We start from the raw sequence: 11,086 nt of genomic DNA on the forward strand, positions 1-11,086 counted from the left end.
ATCTAAATAAGAAAATTTTAGAAAATTTAAAATTTTGCATGTGTTAGAACTAATTTTGCTAGTATTGTTTGGGATAATTTGATGGGAATTTAAAGGTTTATTTAAGCTATTATGTTATAGTATATTTGTGGCTTCCCAGTTCTAGTGAAATAATGAGACAAAAATGCAAACTTGTGTAGTTTGAGGGACCTGATATGTTTTTTATCGTGTACTTGAAACGTATCTCGGAAAGCTTATGTAGTCATTTCACTTTTGACTAATACCTTTAACCAATAAAGGTTGAGGTTTAGTTTCCTTGCATAAGCATATGTTTTTCTTTTAAGTTTTTAGTTTGAGAGAAAAAAATGAGAGATATGGTCAAAAGAAAAAAAACGAAAAAGTTTTGAGAAAAAAAGAAAAAGAAATTGTCAAAAGTTGTTGAGTGAATAAAATTTTGCAAAGTATGAAGATCTTGAAGAAGTGAAGAACAATGCAAATTGTTAAGGGATTATTTGATTTGTAATATTTCATTCTAGGTTGTTTTATCATAAATATGCTTGGAAACTTAACAAAAATTACCTTGAGGTTAAGAGTTTTTTTGAGGATGTATTTAACTGGATGCAGAAATAAGGGTTGTTCAAAATAAACGGGGAACGTTTTTGAAGATAATGAGTATTTGGGACATGGAAAGTTATTAGGGTCTAGACATAAATATATGCATTGATGCGAGATATAATTTGCGAATTCAAATTGGATTATTGTATGTGATGTTGGTGGGAAAAGTTTTGATATAGCATAATAACAATCTAGTTTGCTTGAGGACAATGAAAAAATAAGTCTAGGGTATTTTGATATGACCTTATTTAACTATTTTAGGACATTATATTAATATATTTGATTAAAATGTTATATTTTTATATATAAGATACTTAATATGATGGAAAATAGTTAATTATAGTAGGAGTTGGGCTGCAAAAGGAGAACGGAGCTGAAAAAGACACAAAAAGGATGTTGCTGGCAGATTGAACCGACATTAGTGTTTTGACTATATCTCATGACTTTTAACTCTGATTGAAGTGATTCAAAATGATCTAAAAACTATAAAAAAATTTCGAACAACTTTCGTGTTTTGGCAACAGTCTGATTCCCAATTACCACGTCGTGGAAAAGTCATCTCCACGGCATGGCAAATCTAGTTTTTACGTGGGCGTGAAGTTTCAATCTACTATGGCATGGCAAGTACCAAAAAATCTATAAAAACATGAGATTTCAACCCTAATTCGGATGCATAATTTGGGGGGCTATAGGTGCGACTTTTACTTCATTTTGAAGTCCATAAACCCTCTAAGGGTCAATTTTGAATCAAGAGATTCGATTGGAGCAAGGATTTGAACATTCAAGCACTATTTTATCGATATTCCACTTCAGGTTTGCTTGATGATCATGTCTAGCAATCTTTAGGTGATGTTTTTCTTCTTTAGTTTACGAAATGTTGTGTAAAAACCTTTACTTTCACTAGATATTAATGAACACCTGTTGATATTCTTTGATTTTTATTATTTATGAATTAATTGAGTTTGGTTTTTTACTTGTGTTTGATAGATTAACAACCTAATATATTAAAGTTCTGATTTTTATCTCTTATCTGCAAACTATGTGTAGTTAGATGACAATTCCAATTGCATGAACTTGATATTTAGCTATTTATGATCATTAAATATTTAGATCTAGTGATTGAACAAATCCTAGGGTTAGGTTATATTAATTAGTTACTTTAACTGTTTTAGAGAGCATTAATTATTCATATTTTGTGCTTGTATTGATTGTTTTGATCATAGATTTAGTGTTCAACTAATCTTTAAAATCAATTTAGTGTTCAACTAGTGGTTGACCATTGCATAGTAGTTCATGATTTGGTAAACACTAGGATTCAGAACATGATAACTAGTAATATTACAATTTGGTAATCAACTCACTAATCCATTGCACTTCTAATAAATCAAACATAGAAACTTGGGGGATTCAAATTCTAGTGGAAGTACTTCTTATATATTGTTTCTAATTAGTTATTTACTTTTGATTGTTTTAGCTAAATCAAGTTTTGTTGTTTTGAACAAAAAGCACCTTTTACTTTACTGTTATTAATTTAGTTGACATTTGAATTATGTGATCTAAGCCATTCATGTTCCCTGTGTTCGAAACCCTTTCTTACCTTAAACAATATTACTTCACGACTAGGTACACTGCCTATTTGTCTTTAAGACTAGTTGAGATTAGATACGACTTTATAAATTTAAAACTAGCGTATAAATAAACACATCACTACTCAACTCATCGCTGACGTGCCAGACTTGTCCATGTAAACGGGTCTTTTGATCAATTAGGAAGGACAATTTGTCCATGTCCATATTTTATGGGGGTGTAGTGCTTGTTGGTGAAACTATTGAATTATACTACGATCGTCTTAATGAGCTAATTTACAAGTGAAGCCGATATGCAATCACCAAGTCAACAATGGAGTTTAATCTCACCTTTGTTATGGAACTTCGTAAGGAATGGCGAAACGTGAGTTTAATGGTGAAGACTAAACAAAGTTTTGATAACTTTTTGTTGAATGATCTATACAATCTGTTGAAAACTCATGAATCCGAAGTTAATGAAATTACGGAAGAAGCGAAGATTAGTTTAAGAGGTTCGCTAACTTTAGTTTCAAAAGTAATTGGAAGGGAAGTAGACAGAGAAACTATTGAGAAGGAAGGTTCGGATGATGAGGGTTTGATTGTAAATTCCGATGATGAGGCTATTGCATTTTGTAACACCCGGATTCGCAGGTATATTAATTATTCCTTTATTTTTGGAGGTTGAGAGGGGACTTGGCGGGTTGGTGTTTAGACTCGTCGAGTATGGTCGCGGATTCGTATCAGGGTTCACACCTGGACTCGACGAGTTCATGAGTGGACTCGGCGAGTCCACGCTGTTTAATGAAACCCTAGTTTCCTGGGTTTGGGACCTATTTAAAGGCCCTTAGGGCCGTCATTTGCGGCTACCAAACCCCAGAGTGAAACCCTAAGAGATCTAGAGCGTTTGTGAGGAAGGAGAGGCCATTATTGATCATTTTGTTGGTGTATTTTGCAAGAAAGAGGTGACCAAGGCAAGAGGAGGCTGAAGGAGGTGCGATTTTGGTGACTTCAGAGTTCATAGACTTCATATTGAGGTATTTTTTCGGACCTTCTTCAGATTTGGTGTTGATTCTTAGAGTCAGGGTTTTCTAACCCCTTTAGAGGATGGATATGTGGAGCAATTGGTCCCTTCTCGAGTTTATGCTTTGGATCTGGACCCAAAGAGGTCCAGAGACCTTAGCCCTTGGAGCTTTATGAGTTATTTTGGGAGCCATGAACTTAAAATGTTATTTTTGTGGCTAAATCACCAAGTTAGACCATCTAGATGTTACATGAGTGTCAAGGTCTGAACTTTACGTGATTATCATGCTTGGGAAGGTCAGATCTATGGATTAAAGGAACAGATCTGACCTCAGGAGGTCTATGGAGTTTGTGCATGGCATTAACTCGCCGAGTCCAAAGATTAGACTCAGTGAGTAGGGTGAGGGTTTCCCGTAAATCACTCAGTGAGTAGACTTGCCGAGTTGGGAAATAACTCAGTGAGTCAGAGAGAGTTAGGGGACCGGAGTTCAAGGCGGAACTCGCTGAGTTGTTCTTGAGACTCGGCGAGTTGAGTCGGGGTGGCCCCGCGAGTAACGGCAGGTGTGACTCGTCGAGTAATGGGAGGAACTCAACGTGCCAAGCGGGACTAAAAGAGTTAGTAGACACGTGTAGACTCGCCGAGTCGCCCAAGTGCACTCGACGTGTCTGGTCAAAGTTTGACCGTTTACTTTTGTTGACTTTTAGGTTTGGTCAACAATGTGGCCTTTGAGCTGATAGAGGGGTAAAATGGTCTTTCGCCTAGAGAGGGTTGAGTCTAGTCCCGAGAGTTATATTTATGAGAATATTTACTTTGTGTGATTAGGCGGAGGCTAGATCATATTTCTACCGAGTCAGAGATATACCGAGACATCTGAGGCGAGTCTTCTCACTATACTTTACCTAGTGTGGTAACAGAGTTATGTGACAGAGTATTCTAGAGTTATATGCCAATGTATTTGCATGATATTATGTGTTGTGATTTATTGTGATATGTGATATGCATGATTCAGAGTTTACAGAGTTAGGACCAGTGGGTCCACAGAGTTATGGGACCAAGAGGGTCCAACAGAGATATTCAACCAGAGGGTCAACAGAGTTACAGCCTTAAGTGGCTAATATGTGTTTATGTGATATTTTGGGGAACTCACTTAGCATTTATGCTTACAGTGTTATGTGTGGTGTTTCAGGTACTAGCGATGATCGCGGGAAGGCGTCCGCATGACTCGTACACACGTACACTAGAGTTCATATGTTTTGATCTTGGGGTTTTGTATTGAGATAATGATGATACAATGTTTTAAAATGTGGGTGTGAATGAAATTATATGGTCTTTAAAATGCGAAAAGTTGTTTAAATTTTTACGGTGTTACAAGTTGGTATCAGAGACTTAGTTTGAGGGATTCGGATGCATCTTAGGGCGTATCTAAACTCAAACTGAGGATTTGAGGAAAATTGTGATAATAAAGTAAAATTTTTGAAAAGAGAAAAAAGAGTTTTGAGACAAACAAAGCAGAGTCGTGTGTACGATCAGCCAATGCCCGAACGGTGATTTCCCAAAATACCCTTACAATAAGTGCTATCAGATATGTTATGTTATGCTATATGACGAATTATGATATGCATGCTAGAGTAGACTAGGTATTTTTATTAGGACTAGAGTGGCCTGATATATGATGCCTTAGTCTAGGGGCTTGTGCTGCTAGAAATGTTTGAGAGTGTTTAGATAGCAGCAAGGTGCTTATGAGATATCTGCTTGTGAGTAGCACATGATTAAGAGAGTAGAGTGCTTGGAAATTTGTGACTCTGGGAGGAGGACTTGGAATGAATGCTGAGTCGGTGTGGTCATTAGTATTGGGCCTGTACTACCGAAGACACCGGGTCAGTGCTCAACCCAAGTAGGAATCCTTAGGGTACCAGGAACCAAGTAGGATTCGGGGTATCGAGTGTGTGCACGCTCGAGCAAGTCTTTGATATCTTGTATTGTATTTCAGAGAGGTATCATGGTGGGAACACGCCACAGACCAGGGACTAGTGGAGGGGGTGTGAGCGACGAGGAGCTCCGCCAGATGATCCATGATGAGGTGGCTACTGCCATCCGCGGTGAGATTCCAGAGATGTTCGGGTCTATCAAGACCACCCTGATAGAGAAATTTGACGAGAGATACGTTGCTCTTTCTGATGTTACTGTTGCTGCGGCCACTACAGTTGTAGTTGTGGCTAGACCGCAGGGTGGTGATGCGTTGCTGTTCCAGGAGTTCAGCAACATGAAACCACCGGAGTTTGATGGGACCCAGGACCCGATTGCAGAGATGAGGTGGATTTCAGACATTGAGGGGTGTTTATTTACTTGCTCATCTCCTGAGCATTTGAGAGTCCGGTTCGCGTTGAACCAGCTTTACTTGGGAGCGAACGACTGGTGGAAGTTTGTGACGGTGCATTATACACCTGCTGAGCTTGCTACAGTGACCTGGGAGAGGTTCACTGCTATGTTTCAAGACGAGTATGTTCCCCAGGTGGAGACGGAGCATTTAGCCCAGGAGTTTTTGACCCTCAAGCAGGGTACTGAGTCTGTTATAGTGATTACGAGGATGTTCCATGAGTGGGCGATGTTCTGCCGAGAGCATGTGTCCTCCTAGCAGGCACGTATGAGCCGATATCTGAGCATTTTGAAGAGGGATATACAGGAGTTCGTGGCGAACTCGACGTACCGGACATTTGTTGAGCTTCAAGAAAATGCCCGGAAGAGGGAGATAGAGTTGGAGACTCATGCTAGGGAGGAGGCTGAGTCTCAGGGGAGGGATCGGCGACCGGTGCAGTCTCAGCCGGCAGCCAAGCGGGCTGATTCGAGATCTGGGAGTCAGAAGGGCCGTACTTGTGGTAAGTGCGGCAAGAGCCACGATGGGGTGTGCAAAGCAGGATCTTGCTACAAATGTGGCAAGGAGGGGCATATGGCCAAGGATTTCCCCAAGGGGTTTGCAGTGTGTTTCCACTGCAACCAGACTGGACACCGCAAGGTAGAGTGTTCACAATTGTGAGGGACAGCTCAGGGAGCACCTCAGGGATCTGCCCCTACTGCTATCAGAGCTGTTGAGAGCCGGCCAGTGAAGGCCGAGGTACCGAAGGCACGAGGGAGAGCCTTTCAGTTGACTGCGGAGGAGGTCCGCGCTGCGCCTGACATTGTGGCTGGTACGTATCCTTTCTTGTATTTATTTTGATGATTGGGATATAGTGTTGATTTTATGTTATGCGTAGGTACTTTTCTTGTGCGTTTTGTACCTGCCTTGGTGTTATTTGACTCGGGTGCGAGTCGGTATTTTGTATCTTTGGCTTTTAGTAAGCACATCAGTATTAGTCGAGAGGCGTTGAGTCAACCTATGAGAGTTTCCATAGATGACGAGAGGACGGTGTATGCCACCGAGGTAATCTGAGGATGTGTACTCGATATTTTCGGCGTTGAGTTTTCCGATTGATTTGGTTCCTATTGCGATGGGGGATGTCTGTGTCATCGTGGGCATGGACTGGTTGAGCAAAGTGGGAGCGGTTATCGACTGTGAGAGACAGCTGGTGACCATACGAGACCCCAGTGGGGGATTTCTTACGGTGTACGGCGAGGGTACACGTGCTGGGTCAGCATTTTGTTCGGCCGCCAGAGCGAGACAGAGTCTACAATAGGGCTGTAGGGGATTTGTAGCATATGTGATGGATGCGAGGGTTGATTCAGAGAGACTGAGGTCAGTTCATGAGGTCCTGATAGTGTTGATGGGTTTAGGTCATAAGACATCCTATGTGCTCATACAAACCCTAATGCTTGGATCTAGGTTTCTCTATTGTACATGGTTTCAATCCAAGACTATAAACCCTAATTCTAGCATATGGAAATCAATATTAACATATAATTAGGTTTAAGATATTACCTTGATTGTTATGTAACAATAAGAATCCCAATTCCTCCTTTGAATTGACTTTGGAAGGCTGAGAGTCACAAGTGTCACTCCTCTAATGGTTCATAAGCAAGAGGATGAAGAGGAGAGAGGATGGAGGCTGCCAAAACCATGCGAAAACCCTAGAAGGTTGCTTCTCCACGTTTTTGAGCCTTAAGGGTTCTATATATAGTGAGGCTATTAGGGTTATCTAACAAGGAAACCCTAATTTGGTTGCTTAAGCCCTAAGCAACCCATGGAGCCCTTTCTTAAAGCCTTGGACGACTTCATATAGGCTTCCCCCATAGAATTCGTCCACCTTATAATTAAAGGCAATCCATAGCCCAAATTGCAATTATCTTATAATTACAATTCCAGTCCCTTAAGTTTAGTTAATCTCTTTTAGTCACAAAACTAATTACTCATTAATTCTTGAGTAATATTAGTTAAACAATATGATTTCTCCTTTAATATATTATTCCCATAATATATTAATAAATCATATTTAATCCTTTCTCTCCATAATTCATCCTATCAAGTTGCTTTGGTGAAGGCAACCCAAAAGGACCATGCACCATCGGGTCAAGTACATACTAAAATAGTTATGGACTTAGACACTAATCCAACAGTCTCCCACTTGGATAAGTCTAACAACTATTCTACATATGACTTCGGATCCCGATCTGCAATCGTAGCTTTCCAAAGCCGCTGTCAACTTTGATCATATCAAATACGCGTTTCCTTAGATAAGGGATCATATATTCCTCCATTCTAGATATCATATGAGATATGATTTCAAATCATTCTCTTTGTACTACTTCTCGATTTCTGATTTATGACGACTAACTAATTGAACAAATCAAATTAGCCTTAGCCCGGCCGAGCATTTACGTTTGTCATCACTACACCATCGAGGGGCCCGAAGATATCGCTTTTATCCTACTTTGGATAAAAGGAACGGATAAACTTTGATACAATGCTTGCTTGCACTCACTAACCAAATCACACACAACAATATGTTTTATAACACCAAGTTACTAGTGCGTTTACATATTATCAATGTGCAACCGATTTGCAAGATACACCTCACACATCTCGGTTTCAAGAATATAAGATGTTATCGTCTCACCAATCACTCGTGATACAATCCATGGAGTGATCCAAGTGAGCGTGGGTTTAATCCAACGCTCAAATACATATTCATAAGTACTCATGGACGTTGCAGCAAACATTTGCTCATATCTAATGCTCTTTAGACAATCCACACACCAATTCACGTCAGTCTTTATTCATACCTACTTCCAACGTATGAATGACTGTGGCCCGTTCGAATAATTTGATTATTCTTAATAAACTCAATTATTCTGGAAGTCAAAACATGCAAAGGTGAAACACAAGAATAATACTAATCCCATATGGCCTCAACCCTTTGAGCATAAATAAAACACATTTTATTTATCACCATATTGATTACTCATTATTTGTCGTTTCGGGTAATCAACTTCTTACTTGAATTACAACAATTGTCCCATGCTCCTAGCATGCACACAATGTTTACCTATGGTTCTTACTTTGTGAAATAGATCACATTGAACACATTTCCAATCATTCTCATTTCACAACTCCAAATCCTTTTTCATAAGTGAAAGAATATCAAATTCTTGCTCCTTATAGATTATGCTAGATTCTAACATTTTATGCAATGATCCTTTCGTGATATCACTGCACCAAAGTCACAACGACTATTGCCAATGATATTACAAAGTCCTCTATCGGAGATTGTTACAAGACAATTCCTTAGATATGATGTATCTCACTCAAAGTACATTCCTTTGAACATCCTTTTGCATAAAAGTTTCTAATCTAGACATAGATTTTCAATATTCAATTCCCAATATGGACATGCTTCCATATTTTCCATGTGACAACTCATTCTTAATAGAATATTTTCTATTCATAATAATGTCGACATGGTCCATCCAATACCATGCTTCCAACTACTCACAAGCGACCAATCCTCGTCGAACTTTGGATTGTCCTTTGATAGTTGTTTAATTATTTTAGTCAAAACCGATTCTAGTCCTTTTTCCCTCTAAATGCGCTAGACATTTGGAAAATTTTAGAATGGTTAAACATTAAAGCATTTGCAATCGGTCCTATACCCGAAGCGTATGGGACACGACGCATAATGTTTTATTTGCTATGTTCTCAAAATTCGAATTGTGAAGAGGAATGCCGTAATCATAATCGAAATTTTAAGAACACACTATGTACCTTTGACTAAGTTTATTAACATTTCTCAACCTAATCCTTTAGATTTGAAATGAAGCATAATATTCTCTCCCTTAATTATAGCAAAACAACCTTTCAACTCTTACAACTTTGCAAAATATGACTCTTGTTTTCTATAATTAATATTGGTAACCTTGAAATACTTTCCTTAATAATAATACAATCATAACTTTTATGCTCCCACTATCATGATGATTATTATAAAACATAACACTTATGCTCCCACTAGCTTCGACATGTATTTATAAACATCTTAACTTTCAGAAAAACAATGCTTATTGAATTTCTTAAGTTCATGTTTCTAATACTTAGTGTTTTGATAATCTTTTATCAAGGCTTCTTGAACTTATACACCTTTGCCTTCGATAGTTCATATGTGTGTCTAAACAATTAAGACTAATTGCCAAACCTCACAATTCAAATTATGGAAAGGGATACCGTAACCATAATCGAATTCGAGAATGCAATTTTACAATCACTATCTTCTTAAAATCTCTCTTAGTGAAAGCATTTCCTCACAGTCATTTTCATGAAGGAGGAAATCTTACGACACTTAGATTTAAACGGTGTATATGTTCCTATCCATGTAATTTGTTAAAACCAAGTTTACGACAAATTCAAACTCATATGGATCGAACTTTCTTAATCTTGATTTCTTGCCTTATGGTAGCACAGCTGCCCACCATGTCTTCCAAGTAGTTAAGCAGCTCACCTTTTCTTATCAATGTACCTTTCATTGATTAAGGTGCTTTGCCTTTTATGCATTCAAAATGAGAACTCATAGGACTCACATGCATAATTAACCCGATTGGATTGGCACAAAAACAAAATAATGTCAACATGATAGGTTGTAAACCTCAACTCGTGTGCTAGTGATGATCGTTAAGGTTTATTTGATTTGTTCTTGAAACCTTTCAAGACCATTAAGGCTCCTACTGACTCCTTGACATATAAGATTCTTTTGTCAATAAACATTTCTTGACAAACAAATATTCAAGAGTTAGTGTAGCTTTTATCAAAACACTTCATAAATTGGTCCTAGTCGGTCTTTGTCTTATCCAAGACATCACGACTTTCCACAATTGATGAATGTTATAAACCTTCTTAATACTTTTCACTCAATGTCTCAATCTTAACTTTAAGACTTGGTATTGGAACGAAGTATGATTGACTTCTTTATTTAACCATTTCTTCAATCCTTGATTCCTCTTCTTAAACATACAATTGTACGAAGACTCACATAGAGGATCAATTGAGATATGGTTCTTAATCATTAAGACCTATCATAAAGCATAATAGCTACTCTCCCTTCTTCTTAGAATGGAGAAACTTTTATCTTTCTGCCTACTTGATTCTTCTTATTCGTTTTGCTATTGATTTGAACTTTTTCAATCAATTCAGAATTACACTTAATCTTGTAAGTATAATCATATTTACTAAAGCTTTAATAAATCATGACGAATATCATTGTTACTTTTATGGTGGATTTGATCAAAACGCAAATTTGTGTACTCGATCTCCTAGTCCTTCACTAGAAGGTTCCTTCTCCACGTTTTTGAGCCTTAAGGGTTCTATATATAGTGAGGCTATTAGGGTTATCTAACAAGGAAACCCTAATTTGGTTGCTTAAGCCCTAAGCAACCCATGGAGCCCTTTCTTAAAGCCTTGGACGACTTCATATGGGCTTCCCCCATA

The sequence above is a fragment of the Lactuca serriola genome, chromosome 8 (genome assembly GCF_051521515.1).
Source record: "Lactuca serriola cultivar US96UC23 chromosome 8, Lser_US96UC23_V15, whole genome shotgun sequence".
Lineage (NCBI taxonomy): Eukaryota > Viridiplantae > Streptophyta > Magnoliopsida > Asterales > Asteraceae > Lactuca > Lactuca serriola.